General features: G+C 45.3%; 1 long non-coding RNA gene across 1 annotated transcript in view; it reads left to right on the top strand.

The window, feature by feature from the left end:
* The first annotated feature begins 5,589 nt into the window (after positions 1-5,589).
* LOC138658111 (uncharacterized) overlaps positions 5,590-23,713 on the top strand; it is a 49,310-nt gene continuing 31,186 nt past the window's right edge. Inside the window, exon 1 of the long non-coding RNA XR_011317348.1 lies at positions 5,590-5,679. This is a non-coding gene — a long non-coding RNA (uncharacterized lncRNA). The remainder of the gene's footprint in view (positions 5,680-23,713) is intronic.

Below are 23,713 nucleotides of genomic sequence, written 5' to 3'. Positions count from 1 at the left end.
CACTGGGACCCCCAGTAATCCTGAGAACAGGACTGTGCAGCTCAGTCATGAATGGATTGGAGGCTTGACTTCTGCTCTGACCCTTGGACCCAATTAGCAGAATGTGGAACTTTTATCCCCACTGGAGTGGCATGAACGTCTTGACCACTGATCCATTCACTCACTGAAGAAGAATGGAGATGTGGTCAGACATCCCACTTGCTGCATTTTAAAATGGGGATAAGTGTCCTATCAGGGATAAAATTTTCTCATTCTTCCGATCGGTGCAGTTTTTAATGGTCGGACCTAAGCGATCACCTATCCTGTGGAGCCCATGGATCGGTGATAACTTGTTTCAACCAAAATCCCCTTTAATGTAAACTACCGTAATTGTACATCACAGTTATGGGGGTGCACAGTAGATGTGCATGAGCCGCCTGTGTTTTACAGTCGATGCTCCACTATAAGGGCTCATCTCCACTTGTGAGAAAAACGGACGAGTGCAATCCGATAAAAAATCGGATTGCACTCGGACCAATGTTTTTCAATAGGTGACATTCCATTAGCGATTTTTTTCCCAGCCGAAATTGGACTGAGAAAAATCTGTGTCGGCTGAGAAAAAAATCGCAGCATGCTGCGTATTGCTGAGATTCTCGGACGAGACTCGCCAATGCAAGTCAATGGGTGCGAGAAAAAAAACGCACAGCACTCGCACCATGCGAGTGCTGTCCGATTTTTACGCACCCGTGTCCTTAGAAAAGCCGGCAATTCAGCGCAGAGTACAGTAAAATCACACTGACAGGTTAGATGAGAGTAGATATATACACATAGAATAGGTATATATACATATATATATGTCAGGGAGACACCTATATATATATATATTTATATTTAATGCAGCGTGAGAAAGCTTTAAAGCTGGTAATTCAATTACCGGCTTTTGCTTTCTCCTTCCTAAACCCGACATGATATGAGACCTGGTTTACATACAGTAAACCATCTCATATCACCATTTCTTTTGCATATTCCACACTACTAATGTCAGTAGTGTGTATATGCAAAATTTGGCCGTTTTAGCTATTATATTTAAGGGTTAAATGGCGGAAAAAATTGGCGTGGGCTCCCGCGCAATTTTCTCCGCCAGAGTAGTAAAGCCAGTGACTGAGGGCAGATATTAATAGCCTGGAGAGGGTCCATGGTCATTGGCCCCCCCCCTGGCTAAAAATACCTGCCCCCAGCCACCCCAGAAAAGGCACATCTGGAAAATGCGCCTATTCTGGCTCTTGGCCACTCTCTTCCCATTCCCGTATAGCGGTGGGATATGGGGGTAATGAAGGGTTAATGCCACCTTGCTATTGTAAGGTGACATTAAGCCTAATTAATAATGGAGAGGCGTCAATTATGACACCTATCCATTATTAATCCAATTGAATGAAAGGGTTAAAAAAAACCACACACATTATTAAAAATTATTTTAATGAAATAAAAACAAAGGTTGTTGTAATATTTTATTTAACGCCCAATCCAATCACTGAAGACCCTCGTTCTGTAACCAAAAAAACATAATAAACCAACAATATACATACCTTCCGAAGATCTGTAAAGTCCAACGATGTAAATCCATCTGAAGAGGTTAAAACATTTTGCAGCCAGGAGTTCTGCTAATGCAACGCTACTCCTCGCTGCAAAACCCCAGGGAATGAAGGTAAAGTAGGTCAATTACCTATATTTACCTGCATTTGCGGTGAGGCGCCCTCTGCTGGCTGTTCATAGATCGTGGGAACTTTCCTTGAAAGCTCCCAGGCTTTGAATTACCAGCTTTAAAGCTGTCTCGCGCTGCATTAAATATAAATATATATATATATATATATATATATATATATATAGGTGTCTCCCTGACATATATATATGTATATATACCTATTCTATGTGTATATATCTACTCTAATCTAACCTGTCAGTGTGATTTTACTGTACTCTGCGCTGAATTACCGGCTTTTCAAAGGAGACCCGTGCGTAAAAATCGGACAGCAATACGGATGTCATACGGATGTTGCGATAAAAAAATCGCATGACACTCGCATGGCACTTGCATGGCACTCGCAGACGTTACATCAGTTTTTTCGGTCCGTAAATCGGACCGTTGTTTTCTCACACAAGTGGAGATGAGCCCTAATGGTGATAACCACTGACAGATATTTGCTTATAGCTGTAGGGTGGGCCCCTAGAGTCCATTCCCCCTGTGGGCCCCAGACACTCCAGTCCGAGCCTGTCCACACGTGTGTCTCTAGTTAACTCAGTCACATGACTTAGGATAAGAGCCAAACCAGATCTCAATTTGCAGACACTGTGTTTCGGGGGGCATCTGGTTTGGCTCTTATCCTAAGTCATGTGACAAGGCTCATTAAATGGTCGACATTGACTGTTAGGATTGCTACTTCCAATAGGTGGCACTAGAGTTCTAGTCCTCTTCCTCTCTGAAGAGACAATTTGCATATTTCCCAGAGGAGCATTGCGGCTTTAAGTCTCCTCACCTCGACATGCTTAATATGTCACTCTCCACAAAGAGAAATGATACTTCTTGGATCCCGGTCAGACGCCTCTCAATCAGCCAAACCAGATCTCCACTTTGCACTGACGAGGGGCAGTACCCCGAAACACAGTGTCTGCAAATTGAGATTCTGGTTTGGCTATTATCGTAAGTCATGTGACAGGGCTCGGTAAAGGGTCGACATTGACTGTTAGGATTGCTACTTCCAATAGGTGGCACTAGAGTTCTAGTTCTCTTCCTCTTTGAAGAGACAATTTGCATATGTAGTGGATGGAAACTTCTGGTTTCAGTGTGCATATACACAATTATATACACAAAATTAGAATATCATCAAAAAGTTAATTTACTTTACAAACCAAGTGATTTATTTCAAGTGTTTATTTCTCAAAACCCAAAAGTCATTATCTCAGTAAATTAGAATACTTTATAACACCAGCTTGAAAAATGATTTTAAAATCCAAAATGTTGGCCTACTGAAATGTATGTTCAGTAAATGCACTCAATACTTGGTCGGGGCTCCTTTTGCATTAATTACTGCATCAATGCGGTGTGGCATGGAGACGATCAGCCTGTGGCACTGCTGAGGTGTTATGGAAGCCCAGGTTGCTTTGATAGCAGCCTTCAGCTCATCTGCATTGTGGGGTCTGCTGTGTCTCATCTTCATCTTGACAATACCCCATAGATTCTGCGCTGACTTTGGTCTTGATAAAACACAGTGGACCTACACCAGCAGATGACATGGCTCCAGTTGTGAATTCTGTTATCGAACTCCCTCCTGTGGTCATTAATGGTACTTCGGCGAGTTCTGTCCATGGACTCCCTCTGGTGGCTGTGAGTGGAGCTGCTGCTTCTGAGGTTCCTTCCACAGGTGACGTAGTTTATTCTTTGGCTGGCTGCTCTATTTAACTCCACTCAGGTCGTTACTCCATGCCAGCTGTCAATGTTCTTGTACTGGTTCAGTTCGCTCTTGGATCTTTCTGGTGACCTGTCTACTCCAGCAGAAGCTAAGTCCCTGCTAGTTAATTATTTGTTTATTGTTTTCTTGTCCAGCTTGCTATCATGATTTTGCCTTGCTAGCTGAAAGCTCTGGGATGCAGAGTGGCACCTCCGCACCGTGAGTCGGTGCGGAGGTCTTTTTGCACACTCTGCGTGGTCTTTTTGTAGTTTTTTGTGCTGACCGCAAAGATACCTTTCCTATCCTCAGTCTGTTTAGTAAGTCTGGCCTCCTTTGCTGAAACCTGTTTCATTTCTGTGTTTGTGACTTTCATCTTAACTCACAGTCAATATATGTGGGGGGCTGCCTTTTCCTTTGGGGAATTTCTCTGAGGCAAGGTAGGCTTTATTTTCTATCTTTAGGGCTAATTAGCTCTTAGGCTGTGAAGAGGCGTCTAGGCAGAGTTAGGTACGCTCCACGGCTATTTCTAGTGTGTGTGATAGGATTAGGGGTTGCGGTCAGCAGAGCTCCCACTTCCCAGAGCTTGTCCTGTGTTAGTTTAACCATCAGGTCGTTCCGGGTGCTCCTAACCACCAGGTCCATAACAGGCTCCCAAACCATCACTGATTGTGGAAACTTCACACTAGACCTCCAGCAGCTTGGACTGTGGCCTCTCCACTCTTCCTCCAGACTCTGGGGCCTTGATTTCCAAATGAAATGCAAAATTTACTTTCATCTGAAAACAACACCTTGGACCACTGAGCAACAGTCCAGTTCTTTTTCTCCTTGGCCCAGGTAAGATGCTTCTGGTGTTGTCTATCGGTCATTAGTGGCTTGACACAAGGAATGTGACACTTGTAGCCCATGTCCTGGATACGTCCATGTGTGGAGGCTCTTGAAGCAATGACTCCAGCAGCAGTCCACTCCTTGTCAATCTCCCCCAAATTTTTGAATGGCCTTTTCTTAAAAAATCCTTTCAAGGCTGCGGTTATCCCGGTGGCTTGTGCACCATTGTCTACCACACTTTTTCCTTCCACTCAGCTTTCCATTAATATGCTTGGATACAGCACTGTGTGAACAGCCAGCTTCTTTAGCAATGACCTTTTGTGGCTTACCCTCCTTGTGGAGTGTGTCAATGACTGCCTTCTGGACATCTGTCAAGTCAGCAGTCTTCCCCATGATTGTGGAGCTACTGAAACAGACTAAGGGACCTTTGCAGGTGTTTTTTGTTACTTATTCTAATTTACTGAGCTAATTACTTTTGGGTTTTCATTGGCTGTAAGCCATAATCATCAACACTAACAGAAATAAACACGTGAAATAGATCACTGTTTGTAATGACTATATAATATACGAGTTTCACTTTTTCTATTGAAGAACTGAAATAAATTAACTTTTGGATGATATTCTAACTTTGTGAGAAGCACTTGTACATACATGTACTTAAATATGTGGTTAAAAGTGAAGAAAAGTTTCAGGGCAGAGGCAGCGGGTTGTGCTGAGACTTTTTGTACAACCGTGGAGATCCTTTGCTCACCCTATTGTATCAGGGTACAGAGCAGAGTTTCCTACATTCAGTCCTTGCAGTCCCCAGCAGGCTCTGTTTGCAGAATTCATTAGTATTATAATAATTACTGAGGCATCAGACGCAGCCCCGGTCACATGGACATAAAGGGCAGCACAGAGTCACCTCCAGTAACAGCCGAGATCCTGAGATCAGGAACAGAACAGACATGTAAAGGACATTTCATAACTTTCCTACATTCTCCAGCACATCCTGCATTGTGCTACTGCACCCAATGTATATATATGATAGCAGTCGGAGTCGCTCTATTTTATACCGACTCTACCAAAATGGACACCGACTCTGACTCCACAGCCTGGATCAGAAATAGCCGTAGGTTCTCCCCCTAGTGCTATACTGAGGAAATTCTGAAAACGTGATCTGCCGCTGCAAGATGCCTGGATACGGGACACACTGGTGTAGAGAGGAATGGGGAGCGCTAAAGAATTAACCTCCCACCTACACAGTGTCTATTGGCTTAATCTGCTCATGCGAATGTCTCCGGTCTCTCCGATTGCACAATCTATCACATTTACCATCTTGTATCATTCAGGAAATATAACGAGAACAGGATAAAGAATTGTGAAATAATGAAACTGATTAGATGGCGCTGAACATTCTGCTGCTCCACATTGGGGACTTTAGTGTAAGGTAAGCAGGTATTTTGGTTCCGTATACACTGCGCTCTCCCATCCACAGGCTTATAGTCTACGGCCACCTAGTATTCATATCACAGTATTATACGGTGTGTAAATAATCCAGCCATCTAGTATCCATATAATAGTACTATACAGTGTGTAAATGATCTCAACACGTTGTATCCATATAACAGTGCTATAGTGTGTAAATATTACCACCACCTAGTATCCATATCACAGTGCAATACAGTCTGTAAATAATCTCACCACCTAGTATCCATATTACAGTGCTATACAGTGTGTCAATATACAGTATGTAAATAATACCGCCACATAGTATCCATATCACAGTGCTGTAGTGTGTAAAAAAGCTCACCACCTTGTGTCCATATAACAGTGCTATAGTGTGTAAATAATATCGCCACCTAGTATCCATATAACAGTGCTATTCAATAAATACCATTACCTAGTACCCATATAACAATGCTATACAGTGTGTCAATAATACCACCACCCAGTATCCATACAACACTATGATATACCGTAGTATGTAAATAATACCGCCACCTAGTATCCATATAACAGTGCTTTACAGTAAGTAAATAATACCGCCACCTAGTACCCATATAACAATGCTATACAGTGTCAATAATACCACCACCCAGTATCCATACAATACTACTATATAATATGTAAATAATACCGCCACCTAGTATTCATATAACCATGCTATACATGAAGAAGGCAGACGCCGAAATGCCCATCAGGGTGGGCGCACCCAAGGGACCTGCTGCACTCATCCTAGGTATTTATGTGAGAATTCATTCTATATACCTTTTGCACATATTAATAAATATTTATTGAATTAAATTGCACCCATTATATGAGTGACCGTGCATAAACTATTAATCACTTCACTTCCAGCACAGACACTTTACCTTTTTATTTCCCACCCTTTTTCCCCCCATCTCCTTTGTCCCATATTTTCCTCCATATAACTGCAGATATTTACTATTTAGGCTATGTGCACACTTAGGAAATGTGGTGCAGAATTTTCTGCACAAAATCAGCATCTCCTGGCAGAATCCCCAGCTGAGGATTTGCCGCGGTGTTTATGCGGATTTTGTGTGGATTTGCCGCGGAATTGATGCGGATTTTGTGCGGATTTTCTGCAGTTTTTGCTGGAGCGCCCCCAGACACAGGGCCACAGGATACTCGGTACCGGTCCTTTCTGTCTCAGTTCTGGGATTGTCACGGTGGCTGGACCTGGTCCGTGACCCTGCTAAGGGGCGTCCAATAAAAGGAGATAGGAGTCTGTCAAGGTTTCGTGACGCCACCTGTGGTGTTTGGTCAGGATGACCGACGCTGCTTGGGGTCCGCTGGGGTGATGGAATGGCAGCTGGATGGTATACCTTCCCACAGGTGAAGTGTGTCCCCAGGGCTTCCCAGTGATGTAGATGGCGATGGTGTGAGGTGCAGACAATAACGAGGACACAAGGTTGCAGTCTCTTTACCTCTTTACTGAAGGCTTCAGGATCCGCAATCCAGAGAACGTTTAACAGGGCTTTCTGAGACCGGCCGGTCCAATGGGCACATCCAGAGTTCCCTTTACAGGTGGAAATCAGTGCCTACCACTAGCGCCTGTGTGTTGTAGTTCTACCCTGCTAAGCATTCGGAATAGTCCTCACAACTTCTGTTCTCGTTCGTTCGTTCTTTCTAATTCTTTCTCTCTCTCTTGTTCCAGATGTTACTAGTTTCTCGTCCCCCAGATATATTATGGCTAGGACACACCCGTATGACGGGAAGGCTCGGAGCTCTTCCGGGACCCTAGAGACGCCCCTCTCCACACGTTGCCCCCTATGTCTTCGTAGGAAATTTAAGGTAGACAGCCAACCTATAATTAACTGTCCTGCGGAGTTCGAAGTAAGGCCTGAAGTCAGTTACTTCCGCGGTGTTCCGGCCACCGGCTACGCGCCTCAGTAGGATGTTGCCTCGGTCTCACGACTCCTACTGGCTCTCCTTTGTGCTTGATCTCGTTTCTCACTGTTCCAGAATACCCTTCGCTTCGTGTCTCTTTCTTAGGATACCGCCGCAAGGTAGTGCAGGCGCGGTTCCATAACGTTCTGCTCTGTTCGCTAGGTACCTGCCAGGTTCCCACGCCCGACAGGGACCCCCCTGTGTCTTCTCCCTGCAACACCCCCTGCCACGGGATGTTGCCTGAATCCAACCCAGCCAGCTTCTAACTAACTTCCTACCCAACCCCTAGTTTTACCAGTGTGAGGAGTGGCCAGGTACAGACTGGGGCTGAAATTCAGCCCTGGCATTTTGAAATCACACAGGCCCATGTTGTCCCTGTCCCCATGAACCAGATGGAATATATCACTAATATTACCCTGGATGGAGGAAAGGAAGATTTTCTACAAGACCAATATGTCTAATGATACCTGCGACCTGCTGGGGTAAGTGACGGAGTCAGCAACTTTGTGCTCCATCACAACTGTTAACAGTATAGATATCTTGAGAACATCGATTCTGTTAACAACGTAGCAGACAAGGCAGCCCATGACCAGATAGGCCCTTCTGGCATTTGCCAGAATTGCCAAATGGCCAACCCGGCCCTGGGAGTGGCCCAATAAATAAAGCCTTTTTCTCCCCCTAGTGGCCGGAGTGTGAAGTGTAATGTGTGCTGGTGATACCTGGTCAGTAGAACTCCTTCAGTGCCATCAGACGTACCATCACTCCCCTTAGCGGCAGAGTGTCATACTGCAACGACCAGATCTCTGGGGCGCTGCACTGCCACTGCGGATTTTTAACATGGAGGGATGCAGAAACGCTGCAGATCCGCACAAAAGAAGTGACATGCACTTCTTTGAAATCCGCAGCAATTCCGCACTGATTTTTCTGCACTATCTGCACAAGTTTTTTTTTTTACCCATTGATTTACATTGTACTGTAAATCACAGTGCGGATCTGCAGCGTTTCTGCGCGGAAAAATCCGCAGCAAATCCGCATCGTGTGCACATAGCCTCAATCTGCTTATATTTACCATATTTATCTATTCGTGCAGCACTTTACATTTGATCTACATATGCAGCTTCTTATTAGCAATTTTATGTATATATGCTGATATCATCAGGCCATATGTTTGCAACTTTGCACATAGGCACTTCACACTTTATATTGTTGCTGCTAGTTATCATCCCTGCATTGTTTTCTTGTCCTTTGTGGTGTGTCCGTCTGTTTTTCCCCACCTTGACCTCACTTGTGTTGTTACCTATATAAGACATAAATAAAATATTTTTTTAGACGTTATATTTTGGACTTTTGCATTCGGTGTTTTCCTTTGTTTTTCTTTCATATCCTCCAATACTGTATGTACAAATATTTTAGTCCATTGGTTACACATGTGGCATTGATATAATACCTTTTATTCACAATATTTATGGCCAGACATTTGATGTGTATGGTACCTTTGTGCGTGAACCATGCTACACATAATCCTGCCACCTAGTAGTGGCACCACTATCACTTAGTTTAACCCCTTCATGACCTTGTGATTTTTTCGTTTTTCCGTGTTCGTTTTTCACTCCCCTCCTTCCCAGAGCCATAACTTTTTTATTTTTCCGTCAATTTGGCCATGTGAGAGCTTATTTTTTGCGGGATGAGTTGTACTTTAGAACGGCATTACTGGTTTTAGCATGTCGTGTACTAGAAAACGGGAAAAAAATTCCAAGTGCGGTGAAATTGCAAAAAAAAGTGCAATCCCACACTTGTTTTTTGTTTGGCTTTTTTGCTAGGTTCACTAAATGCTAAAACTGACCTGACATTATGATTCTCCAGGTCAGTACGAGTTAATAGACACCTAGCATGACTAGGTTATTTTTTACCTAAGTGGTGAAAAAAAATTCCAAACTTTGCTAAAAAAAAAAAATTGCGCCATTTTCCGATACTCGTAGTGTCTCCATTTTTCATGATCTGGGGTCGGTTGAGGGCTTATTTTTTGTGTGCCGAGATGATGTTTTTAATGATAGCATATTGGTGCAGATACGTTCTTTTGATCGCCCGTTATTGCATTTTAATGCAATGTTGCGGCGACCAAAAAAACGTAATTCTGGCATTTTGAATTTTTTTCTCGCTACGCTGTTTAGCAATCAGGTTAATGCTTTTTTTTAATTGATAGATCGGGCGATTCTGAGCGCGGCGATACCAAATATGTGTAGATTTGATATTTTTTTATTGATTTATTTTGATTGGGGCGAAAGGGGGGTGATTTAAACTTTTATATTTATTTTTTTTTTTTTCACTTTTTTTTTTTTACTTTTGCCATGCTTCAATAGCCTCCATGGGAGGCTAGAAGCAGGCACAGCACGATCGCCTCTGCTACATTATTATAGATTGTGAGCCATCGCAGGCAGGGTCCTCACTCCTCCTGTACCAGTTATGACTCCTATTGTTTAAGATTATTGTACTTGTTTTTATTATGTATACCCCTCCTCACATGTAAAGCGCCATGGAATAAATGGCGCTATAACAATAAATAATAATAATAATAATAATAATATTGCAGCCAGCATGCAGCCAGCGGGTAAGAAAAGGGTGAATCAAAAACCCCAAAACCCCGCCTCCATGGCTGAAGATTGTTCCCTCCAAATCCAGGTGACAGTGTCCCTTTAAATGCCGCTGTCTGCGTCTGACAGCAGCATTTAACTAGTTAATAGGCGCGGGCAGATCGCGATTCTGCTCGCGCCTATTACGGGCACATGTCAGCTGTTCAAAACAGCTGACATGTCCCGGCTTTGATGCGGGCTCACCGTCGGAGCCCGCATCAAAGCAGAGGATCTGACCTCGGACGTACTATCCCGTCCGAGGTCAGAAAGGGGTTAATAGTGTCTATATAGTAGTGTAATACAGTGACCAAATGAAATAACTATATAGTGCTTAAATAATACCATCACATGAGCCCATATAACAGTAATATTCAGGGACCAAATAGCACTACTATCATATACAGAGAATATACAATACTCAGAATACATATAATACCACCATCCTGCGGTCTAATGGCGCTTCTATAAGCCGGTATCCATCTACTACTATACTGATCCTAAACTCTAGCGCGATCCACAGACTAAGGGCTCATACTGATTTGTGCGAGAAATGGACGAGTGCAATCCGATAAAAAATCGGATTGCACTCGGACCAATGTTATTCAATGAGTTACATCTCATCTGCGATTTTTTTCTCAGCTGAAATCGGACTGAGAAAGAATCGCAGCATGCTGCATATTGCTGCGATTCTCGGACGAGACTCACCAATGTAAGTCAATGGGTGTGAGAAAAAAAAAAAATCGCACAGCACTCGCACCATGCGAGTGCTGTACGATTTTTACGCACCGGTGTTCTTTGAAAAGCCGGTAATTCATGTGCCGCATACAGTAAAATCACACTGATAGGTTAGAATAGAATAGATACAGTTAGGGCCAGAAATATTTGGACAGTGACACAAGTTTTGTTATTTTAGCTGTTTACAAAAACATGTTCAGAAATACAATTATATATATAACTAGCTGAAGAGCCCGGCGTTGCCTGGGCATAGTAAATATCTGTGGTTAGTTATATCACCTCACTTCTCTTATTTTCCCATCACGCCTCTCATTTTCCCAATCACATCTTTCATTTTCCCCCTCACATCTCTCATTTTCTCCCTCACACCTCTCATTTTCTCCCTCACTCCTCTCATTCCCCCCTAACACTTGTCATTTCGACCTCACATCTGTCATTTTCCGATCACTCCACTATTTTCCCTCACTCCTCTCATTTTGCACTCACACCTTTTCATTTTCACCTCACACCTCTCATTTTCACCTCAGTATATACATGTTTGTCATCTCCCTTATATATAGTATACACCTGTATGTCATCTCCTGTATATAGTATATACTTGTATGTCATCTCCCCTGTATATAGTATATACCTGCTGTGTGTCATCTCCCCTGTATATAGTGTATACCTGTATGTCATCTCCTCCTATATATAGTATATACCTGTATGTCATCTCCTTCTATATATAGTATATACCTATATGTCATCTCCTCCTGTACATAGTATATACCTGTGTGTCATCTCCCCAGTATATAGTATATATCTGTGTCATCTCCTCCTATATATAGTATATACCTGTATGTCATCTATATATAGCATATACCTGTATGTCATCTCCTCCTGTATATAGTATATACCTGTAGGTCATCTCCTCCTGTATATAGTATGTACCTGTATGTCATCTCCTCCTCTATATAGTATATACCTGTGTGTCATCTCTCCTGTATATAGTATATATCTGTGTGTCATCTCCCCTGTATATAGTATATACCTGTGTGTCATCTCCTCCTGTATTAGACCTCGTTCACACGTTATTTGCTCAGTATTTTTACCTCAGTATTTGTAAGCTAAATTGGCAGCCTGATAAATCCCCAGCCAACAGGAAGCCCTCCCCCTGGCAGTATATATTAGCTCACACATACACATAATAGACAGGTCTTGTGACTGACAGCTGCCGTATTTCCTATATGGTACATTTGTTGCTCTTGTAGTTTGTCTGCTTATTAATCAGATTTTTATTTTTGAAGGATACCAGACTTGTGTGTGTTTTAGGGCGAGTTTCGTTTGTCAAGTTGTGTGTGTTGAGTTGCGTGTGGCGACATGCATGTACCGACTTTTGTGAGATGAGTTTTGTGTGGCAACATGCGTGTAGCAACTTTTTGTGTGTCGAGTTGCATGTGACAGGTTAGTGTAGCAAGTTGTGTGCAGCAAGTTTTGTGCGTGGCTAGTTTTGCGCGTGGCGAGTTTTATGTGTGGTGCCTTTTGAGTATGTGCAAGTTTTGTGTGAGGCAACTTTTGCATGTGTTGCAACTTTTGTGCATGTGGCAATTTTTCCGCGTGTGCAAGTTTTGCGTGTGGCGAGTTTTCCATGAGGTGAGTTTTGCACTTGTGGCGAGTTTTGCGTGAGCCTAGTTTTTGCATGTGGCGAGTTTTGCGCGTGGCGAGTTTTGAGCTGCGACTTTTGTGTTTCGACTTTTATGTGGCGAGGTTGGTATATGTGTGGTGAAATGTGTGCTGAGGGTGGTATATGTGTTCAAGCATGTGGTAGTGTGTGGCGCATTTTGTGTGTGTGTTCATATCCCCGTGTGTGGTGAGTATCCCATGTCGTGGCCCCACCTTAGCAATTGTACGGTATATACTCTTTGGCGCCATCGCTCTCATTCTTTAAGTCCTCCTTGTTCACATCTAGCAGCTGTCAATTTGCCTCCAATACTTTTCCTTTCACTTTTTTCCCCATTATGTAGATAGGGGCAAAATTGTTTGGTGAATTCGAACGCACGGGGTTAAAATTTCAACTCACAACATAGCCTATGACGCTCTCGGGGTCCAGACGTGTGACTGTGCAAAATTTTGTGGCTGTAGCTGCGACGGTGCAGATGCCAATCCCGGACATACATACATACATACACACACACACACATTCAGCTTTATACAGGGTGGAGCGCGGTAATTTGCTTTTTTGCACTGCATGCTGTGGCGGCACTGTCGGTTGAAGAGAGGGGAGAGTGGGTGTGGCTTACAGTGGCTGATGGGAGATTTGTATTCCTCTGCCTTTCAGTTGCCATCATGCAGTGGACACGTGAGGAGAGGTCATTTTGTGTTGAAGCGTATTTTTCAAATGCCCACTCGATCATTGCAGTGCAGCGTGCTTTTCGTTTACAATTCGCTGTTCCTCCACGCGGACGTGTTCCTGGACGGCAATCAATTGTAAATTGGGTGAATGCATTCAGAACAGCAGGGAATGTGTCATGTGTACGAAGGGGACCTGAGAGAAGGATTACAACACCACAAAACATCGAGAGAGTTAGAGCAGCAGTACTGCAATCTCCGAAACGCTCTGCTCGGAAGCAATCATTTGCTCTTGGCATTTCAAGACGTTCTCTCCACCGGATTCTTCATGATGAACTGAATTTTCACCCGTATAAAATGTGCGTGGTCCAACATTTGTCAGCATGGGACTATTTGACACGGCGGACCTCTTGTGAAGACATGTTAGCAACGATACCCCGTGACGCAATTGTGTTTTTTTCTGATGAGGCACATTTTCACCTCAGTGGGTGTGTAAACAAACAAAATATGCGTTACTGGAGTGAAACAAACCCCAGAGAAGTTCAAGAGAGACCTCTGCATTCGGACCGCGTCACTGTGTGGTGCGCCATATCACGAGTAGGCATCATTGGTCCTTACTTTTTTCAGGATAATGGTCGTGCCATAACTGTGAACTCCGAACGGTACTTGTCTATGATACAGGATTATTTTCAGCCGGCTCTTGAGGCAATGGAACTAGAGGATACATGGTTCCAACAGGATGGTGCCACTGCACACACAGCGAAAAACGTATGCAGCAGTGTGTGGATAGCGAAGGTCGACATTTGCCAGATACACTATTTAAAACCATGTAATTTAAAAATTCCATTACTGTTCAGTATAATTAAAATATAAAATACATTTTTCTAATGATCATAATTTTTTTATTTCATGCCCAAATCAGCAAATTACCGCGCTCCACCCTGTATATTAGATATGGGCTGAAAGTGCACACTCCCAGCTGCAATATGATAGTTTCCACATCCAAATCGGAGAAAGGGTTTAGGAATCATAGCTCTGTAATGCATAGCGTCCTCTTTTTCAAGGGACCAAAAGTAATTGGACAATGGACTCTAAGGGCTGCAATTAACTCTGAAGGCGTCTCCCTCGTTAACCTGTAATCAATGAAGTAGTTAAAAGGTCAGGGGTGGATTCCAGGTGTGTGGTTTTGCATTTGGAAGCTGTTGCTGTGAGCAGACAACATGCGGTCAAAGGAACTCTCAATTGAGGTGAAGCAGAACATCCTGAGGCTGAAAAAAAAGAAAAAATCCATCAGAGAGATAGCAGACATGCTTGGAGTAGCAAAATCAACAGTTGGGTACATTCTGAGAAAAAAGGAATTGATTGGTGAGCTTGGGAACTCAAAAAGGCCTGGGCGTCCACGGATGACAACAGTGGTGGATGATCGCCGCATACTTAATTTGGTGAAGAAGAACCCGTTCACAACATCAACTGAAGTCCAGAACACTATCAGTGAAGTAGGTGTATCTGTCTCTAAGTCAACAGTAAAGAGAAGACTCCATGACAGTAAATACAAAGGGTTCACATCCAGATGCAAACCATTCATCAATACCAAAAATAGACAGGCCAGAGTTAAATTTGCAGAAAAACACTTCAAGAAGCCAGCTCAGTTCTGGAAAAGTATTCTATGGACAGATGAGACAAAGATCAACCTGTACCAGAATGATGGGAAGAAAAGAGTTTGGAGAAGAAAGGGAACGGCACATGATCCAAGGCACACCACATCCTCTGTAAAACATGGTGGAGGCAACGTGATGGCATGGGCATGCATGGCTTTCAATGGCACTGGGTCACTTGTGTTTATTGATGACATAAGAGCAGACAAGAGTAGCCGGATGAATTCTGAAGTGTACCGGGATATACTTTCAGCCCAGATTCAGCCAAATGCTGCAAAGTTGATTGGACGGCGCTTCATAGTACAGATGGACAATGACCCCAAACATACATCCAAAGCTACCCAGGAGTTCATGAGTGCCAAAAAGTGGAACATTCTGCAATGGCCAAGTCAATCTCCAGATCTAAACCCAATTGAGCATGCATTTCACTTGCTCAAATCCAGACTTAAGACGGAAAGACCCACAAACAAGCAAGACCTGAAGGCTGCGGCTGTAAAGGCCTGGCAAAGCATTAAGAAGGAGGAAACCCAGCGTTTGGTGATGTCCATGGGTTCCAGACTTAAGGCAGTGATTGCCTCCAAAGGATTTGCAACAAAATATTGAAAATAAAAATATTTTGTTTGGGTTATGTTTATTTGTCCAATTACTTTTGACCTCCTAAAATGTGGAGTGTTTGTAAAGAAATGTGTACAATTCCTACATTTTCTATCAGATATTTTTGTTCAACCCTTCAAATTAAACGTTACAATCTGCACTTGAATTCTGTTGTAGAGGTTTCATTTCAAATCCAATGTGGTGGCATGCAGAGCCCAACTCGCGAAAATTGTGTCACTGTCCAAATATTTCTGGCCCTAACTGTATATACACTTAGAATAGGTATATATATAGGGTGGTCCAAAAGTAGGTGGACAGTATGTGTAATAGGGTTAGGAAGGGGGAGATTTATCAAACATGGTGTAAAGTGAAACTGACTCAGTTGCCCCTAGCAACCAATCAGAACCAAACAGCCTGTACAGTAAATAATAAACCACTTGTTGCTGAAACATTTGTTCAGAGTCCAAAAAAGTCCACCAGAAGAGCCTTTTTAGATTTGGGAATTTCACGAACTTCCATCATGCGAATCCGGAAAGCTTATCGTCCACGTCTAATTATTATTATTATTATACATTTTTTCTATTTATTCCATGGCGCTTTACAAGTGAAAAAGGGGGCAAATATAGACAAGTACAATAAACATGAGCAAAAAACAAGGCACACAGGTACATAAGGAGGGAGGAAACCACTGCTAAGGACAGGCAACAAGCAGAAGAGACTTGCTTGGGCTAAAGAACACAAGGAATGGACATTAGACCAGTGGAAATCTGTGCTTTGGTCTGATGAGTCCAAATTTTAGATCTTTGGTTCCAACCACCGTGTCTTTGTGCGACGCAGAAAAGGTGAATGGATGGACTCTACATGCCTGGTTCCCACCGTGAAGCATGGAGGAGGAGGTGTGATGGTGTGGGGGTGCTTTGCTGGTGACACTGTTGGGGATTTATTCAAAGTTGAAGGCATACTGAACCAGCATGGCTACCACAGCATCTTGCAGCAGCATGCTATTCCATTCGGTTACGTTTAGTTGGACCATCATTTATTTTTCAACAGGACAATGACCCCAAACACACCTCCAGGCTGTGTAAGGGTTATTTGACCAAGAAGGAGAGTGATGGGGTGCTACCCCAGATGACCTGGCCTTCACAGTCACCAGACCTGAACCCAATCGAGATGGTTTGGGGTGAGCTGGACCGCAGAGTGAAGGCAAAAGGGCCAGCAAGTGCTAAGCATCTCTGGGAACTCCTTCAAGATTGTTGGAAGATCATTCCCGGTGACTACCTCTTGAAGCTCATCAAGAGAATGCCAAAAGTGTGCAAAGCAGTCAAAGCAAAAGGTGGCTATTTTGAAGAACCTAGAAAATAAGACATAATTTCAGTTGTTTCACACTTTTCGTTAAAGGGAACCTGTCACCCCCAAAATCAAAGATGAGCTAAGCCCACCAGTATCAGGGGCTTATCTACAGCATTCTGTAATTCTGTAGATAAGCCCCCGATGTATCCTGAAAGATGAGAAAAAGAGGTTATATTATACTCACCTGGGAGGGGCGGTCCGATCCAATGGATGTCGCGGTGCGGTCCAGGGCCTCCTATCTTCATAGGATGACGTCCTCTTCTTGTCTCTCTGGGCCTCTCTGACCTTTCCCGGCATCTGCGCACTGCAGTACTTTGCTCTGCCCTCAACAGGCCAAAGTACAACTGTGCAGAAGCCGCAGCGTGAAGACAAGAAGAGGACGTTATCGTAAGAAGATGGGAGGCCCCGAACCGGACCACGACGGTCATCGGACCGGACAGCAGTGGGACCGCCCTGGGGTGAGTATAATATAACCTTTTTTTTCTCATCTTTCAGGATACATCGGGGGCTTATCTACAGCATTACAAAATGCTGTAGATAAGCCCCTGATGCCGGTGGGCTTAGCTCATCTTCGATTTTGGGGGTGACGGGTTCCCTTTAAGTATATAATTCCACATATGTTAATTAATATTTTTGATGCCTTCAGTGTGAATGTACAATTTTCATAGTCATGAAAATACAGAAAAATCTTTAAATGAGAAGGTGTGTCCAAACTTTTGGTATGTACTGTATATATATATATATATATATATATATATATATATATATATATACAACTATACTATGTGTATATTTCTATTCTATATATTCTATTGTAACCTGTCAGTGTGATTTTACTGTATGCGCACAGGAATTGCTGGCTTTTCTGTCTATCTATCATATAATTTACCGTATATACTCGAGTATAAGCAGAGATTTTCAGCCCAAAATTTTGGGCTGAAAGTGCCCCTCTCGGCTTATACTCGAGTCACGGTAGCGGTGGGGTCGGCGGGTGAGGGGGAGAGGGCGCTGAGGTATACTTACCTAGTCCCAGCGATCCTGGCGCTCCCCCTGCCCGTCACACTGTCTTCGGTGCTGCAGCTCTTCCTGTCAGCGGTCATGTGGGACCGCTCATTAGAGAAATGAATACGCGGCTCCACCTCCCATAGGGGTGGAGCCGCATATTCATTTCTCTAATCAGCGATGCCGGTGACCGCTGACAGGAAGAGCTGCAGCACCGGAGACAGTGTGACGGGCAGAGGGAGCCGGACGCCGGGAGCAGGTAAGTATGTCATATTCACCTGTCCGCGTTCCACCCGCCAGGCGCCGCTCTGTCTTCGCGTCTCTCCGCTCTGACTGTTCAGGTCAGAGGGCGCGATGACGCATATAGTGTGCGCGGCGCCCTCTGCCCGATCAGTCAGAGCGGAGAGACCCCGGGACCGGACGCTGGGAGCTGCAAGCAGCGAGGTGAGTATGGCATTTTTTCTTCTTAAGCAGCAGCAGCAGCAATGGCAGAGATTTATGTGGAGCATCTATGGGGAAATATGAACAGCGAAGAGCACTATATGGCACAGCTATGGGGCAATACTGAACGGCGCAGAGCACTATATGGCAGCTATGGGGCAATACTGAACGGCACAGAGCACTATATGGCAGCTATGGGGCAATAATGAACGGTGCAGAGCACTATATGGCACAGCTATGAGGCAATACTGAACGGCGCAGAGCACTATATGGCACAGCTATGGGGCAATAATGAACGGTGCAGAGCACTATATGGCACAGCTATGGGGCAATAATGAACGGCACAGAGCACTATATGGCAGCTATGGGGCAATAATGAACGGTGCAGAGCACTATATGGCACAGCTTTATATGGCACAGCTATGAGGCAATAATGAACGGTGCAGAGCACTATATGGCACAGCTATGGGGCAATAATGAACGGCACAGAGCACTATATGGCAGCTATGGGGCAATAATGAACGGTGCAGAGCACTATATGGCACAGCTTTATATGGCACATCTATGGGGCAATGATGAACGGTGAAGCGCACTATATGGCAAAAGCTTTATATGGCACATCTATGTGGCAATAATGAACGGTGCAGAGCACTATATGGCAGAGCTTTCTATGGCACATCTATGGGGCAATAATGAACAGTATGGAGCATTATATATGGCACAGCTTTATGTGGAGCATCTATGGGGCCATAATGAACGGTGCAGAGCATTATATGTGGCACAGCTTTCTATGGAGCATCTATGGGGCCATAATGAATGGTATGGAGCATCTATTTTTATTTTTGAAATTCCCCGGTAGCTGCTGCATTTCCCACCCTAGGCTTATACTCGAGTCAATAAGTTTTCCCAGTTTTTTGTGGCAAAATTAGGGGGGTCGGCTTATACTCGGGTCGGCTTATACTCGAGTATATACGGTAGTTTTAAAACGATGTGTAAATGTCAGAGAAATGCTGTATGTAAAAACTAATGCTAAAATCGCATTGCACACGGATTGCATACGGATGTAATAAGGATGTCATACAGATGTTGCGATAAAAAAATCGCATTGACCTCGCATGACACTTGTATAACACTCGCATGACAATCGCATATTTTTCCTCCGTTTTTTTCGGTTCGAAAATCGGACCGTTTTTTTCTCACAAATGGGTATGAGCCCTAAATACCACTATTGTACCGCGTCGATATAATACCTCCATCTGGTATCCATATAACAGTACTATACCATGTATAAGTAACTGCGCCATGCAGTGGCCCAATATCAGTTCTTGAAAATGCTACTTTCCTATTAGTGCTTTTCAATTCTTGAATAATAGTCCTAAATAGTGCCCAAGTGTTACAGAACCCCCCAGCACCAAGAATGTTATGCAGTATATGTATGTATAATAGGTTCCATGTGAAATGCATCAGTCCACAGGCTGCGGCCCTGGACAAGATATTCTCTTTCTGACCTCCCCCTACTTTTGTAATTCCCACAGTAAATATCGGCAGGCTCCGGCCCCCTGCGGCTATTGTAATGTATGTCTGGCCTGCTGTTTTCCTATTGGCCGGCCCTGTGTATCTGTGTTATATATTCTGTGTGCTGTAAATAAAGGGTGTTCTTAGACTGGAAATACATGGAGAAGCAGTCAGCTTTTATATGCTCTCATGTAATCAAGAAATTCCTGTCAGCGTCCTTCATTCAGAATCTAGCAAAAGCAGAGTGGACCTCCTGAAACACGGGGGGTGCTGAAAGAGGTACTCCAGCACAGTAGACCCCGTTACACTGGTGGCAGACAGCGGGATACCCCTTCTACAGGAGGAAAGGAATGAATGGAAGACAACTACCAGAAGTTAAAGAGGACTACATTAAAAGATCTGGTGGAAACCCGAGTGTTAATCGCCAGCAACAAAACAAAAGCGGATTTGATAGCAGCCATCATGGAACACGACAGTGCAGCGCCCCCCAATGGGAACGTGGAGGAGACTGAATTCCAGAGGGAGGTAAAGAACAGACTGGCGTTCTATGGCCGAAACCCTGCAGTAGAGATCATACGAGAGGTGATGGCTGATGTGCGTACTGATTTGAAGGAAGAAATGGCCGAGCGGACCAGGATAGAGCTAACCAAGATGGAGATGGCAGAGCGGACCAAAGTGGAGCTGGCCAAGATGGAGCTGGCAGAGCAGAGAGAGGAGAGTCAGCGAGCAAGGGGAGCTCTGGCCTCCACCCAGGTACCTTCAACCGTAAGCCACAAAAAGATCCAGTATAATGCCTTCCGACAGTTGGGGGAGGCAGAGGAAGACATTGATGGCTTTCTGCAGGACTTTGAGCGGCAGTGTGCCCTTCATCAAGTGAAGCCGGAGGAACGGGTTCAGATTCTGGCCAGCAAGCTGACAGGCCGGGCAGTGGACGCCTATCGCACGGTACCTGATGAGGACTGTATGGACTATGAGCGGATCAAAGAAGATGGTCACTAGGGGTCCGCCCATGGACCTGGAGGGCCCCAAACCACCGAAGATTGTAGGGGGACCAGCTAGAAACCCGGCCTACCACAGTTCCCCTGGGGCACGATGCCACACCTGCCGTCAGCTGGGCCACCTGCAAAGACAATGTCCCAACTGGACTCAGCATACCCAGTGGCCAAAGGCAGAAACAGCTACCTTCCGCCGGGCCGCTGTACACTGCTACCAAGGCGAAGCTGACCCGGCATTGGGGGCTACAACTAACCAAGGGGTGGAAGACATGGAGGAAGTGCTGCATGAAGTAGACCCCATGCAGGCAGCCCGGGCAGATAATCGACAACAGCATCGACAGGTCGTGTGGGTTAATGGGAAACGCATGCAGGGACTAAGAGATTCCGGAGCAACTTTGACCCTTGTGAAGCCTCATCTCCTCCGGGACCAAGAGAAGACGGACCGGACAGTGGCAGTCTGCGTAGCAGGGGGAGCCATACATCGACTGCCCACTGCCAGGATTCACCTGAACTGGGGAGTTGGGGATGGCCTTGTTGAGGTCGGCTTGATGGAGGATTTGCCTGCAGAAGTTTTGCTGGGAAATGACTTGGGGCCCATGTTGTCTGCCTTCTCGGTTGCCCCTCTGGCTGAGACATATCCTGTGACCACCCGGAGACAAGCTCGAGCTGCGGAGGCGGAATCACACTCAGAGGAGGCCCAGGTAAGACATCCCAGCCCTACACGTATTCCCATAGCCAGACACATTTCTTGGGCCACCCCAGATGAATTTAAGAGGGAGTTACTTGAGGATCCTTCATTGGAGGGATATCGTGGGAAGGCACAGGAGGGGAGAGGGGTACTGGAAGGGGAACAGTTTGTATGGAAGCAGGGACTCCTCTACCGGATCACAGAGCAGCACCACACAGGGACGAGCCCCACTATAAAATGACAGCTGGTAGTTCCCAAGAAGTATAGGCAGGAGTTACTGCGAATCTCTCATGACATACCCTTGGCCGGGCACTTCGGTGTCAGTCGCACCAGGCATCGTCTGACACAAAACTTCTTTTGGCCGGGGGTAACCTATGATGTTCGTCAATACTGCCAGACCTGTGAAAGTTGCCAGCGCATTGGCAAGAGGGGAGATCGATGCAAGGCCAAATTATGCCCCCTCCCCATTGTGGAGGAACCATTTAGCCGAGTAGCGGTTGATCTGATAGGGCCGTTAGCCAAACCCAGTCCGTCAGGGAAAGGGTATATATTGACAGTGGTAGATTATGCCACACGGTATCCAGAGGCGGTTGCGTTACCTAACATACTGGCAGAGACGGTGGCGGCTGCCTTGCTCCAGGCTTTCTCACGGGTTGGATTTCCCCGGGAGATTATCTCAGACCAGGGTACCCAGTTTACAGCAGAGGTGACCAACCAACTGTGGAAGCTGTGCGGCGTAAAGTCCATTAGAAGCGCCCCGTACCACCCACAAACCAATGGGTTGTGTGAACGCTTTAACGGGACGTTAAAACAACTCATTGGGACTTTTACCAGGACCTACAGGGACTGGGAGAAATTCTTGCCTCACCTCCTGTTTGCCTATCGAGAGGTGCCCCAAGAATCCACGGGGTTCTCCCCATTCGAACTGGTATACGGGAGACGGGTAAGGGGACCCCTAGACTTAGTGCTAGAACACTGGGAAGGGGAGGGCACCATAGAAGGGGCACCTATTGTACCCTATGTGCTGGAATTCAGGGACCTCCCACAGGCGCTGACCCAGGCTGTACGTGGGAACATGCAGGTGGCCCAGCGGCACCAGCGCATATGGTACGATCGGAGGGCCAGAGAGCGCACCTTGGAAATAGGGCAGAAGGTCCTGGTGTTAGAGCACACTAGGCAGAACAAGTTCCAAGCTGCATGGCAGGGGCCCTACCAGGTAGTCGGGAAAATAGCCGACACCACCTATAATGTTGCCGATTGGGACGACCCCAGGGTTATCCGCATGTTCCACGTGAATATGCTGAAGCCCTATCGGGAGCACCCTGAAAAGGTAGAGGCCATCTGTGCACCTGAAGCAGAGGATTTAGCCGGACTTCCCTTGCCTGATGTCTTAGGGGAGAGGAATCAGTCTAAAACATGGGACCAGGTACACTGGGGTGAAGACTTAGGTCCCCGGGAGAGACAGCAGGCGGAGGAGTTGTTGAGGCAGCGACAGAGGATGTTTTCGGGGAAACCGGGGTACACTCACCTGGCACAACACAAGGTTGAGACCCAGGATCAGACCCCCCTGCGACAACCCCCCTTCCGCGTCGCTGAGTCTGTACGAGAAGGGATGCGACAAGAGATACAAGAGATGTTGCGTTTAGGGGTCATTGAAGAGTCAGATAGTCCCTGGGCATCCCCCGTAGTGTTAGTGCCCAAGAAGGATGGGACTGCATGGTTTTGTGTAGACTATCGTAAGCTCAATGAGAAAACAGTGACGGATGTGTATCCCATGCCGCGTGTGGATGACTTGTTAGACCGGCTGGCAGGGGCAAAGTATTTGACCACCATCGATCTATGCAAAGGCTACTGGCAGATTCCCCTTAGTCCTGATGCTATTCCCAAGTCGGCATTTGTCACCCCGTTTGGCTTATTCCAGTTTCGAGTTATGCCATTCGGGATGAAGACTGCCCCGGCGACCTTCCAGAGGCTGGCTGACTGGCTTCTGGATGGTCTCCAGGACTATGCGTGTGCCTACCTGGATGACATCGCCATCTACAGCGCGACTTGGTAAGAGCATCTAAATCACCTAGAGACAGTATTAGACAGGATCCACAAGGCCGGAATCACCCTGAACCCAAACAAGTGTCACGTG

Source organism: Ranitomeya imitator, chromosome 1, assembly GCF_032444005.1.
Source record: "Ranitomeya imitator isolate aRanImi1 chromosome 1, aRanImi1.pri, whole genome shotgun sequence".
Classification (NCBI taxonomy): domain Eukaryota; kingdom Metazoa; phylum Chordata; class Amphibia; order Anura; family Dendrobatidae; genus Ranitomeya; species Ranitomeya imitator.
The sequence above is the reverse complement of the archived record's forward strand: the minus strand, read 5'-3'. Positions and strand labels throughout refer to the sequence as shown.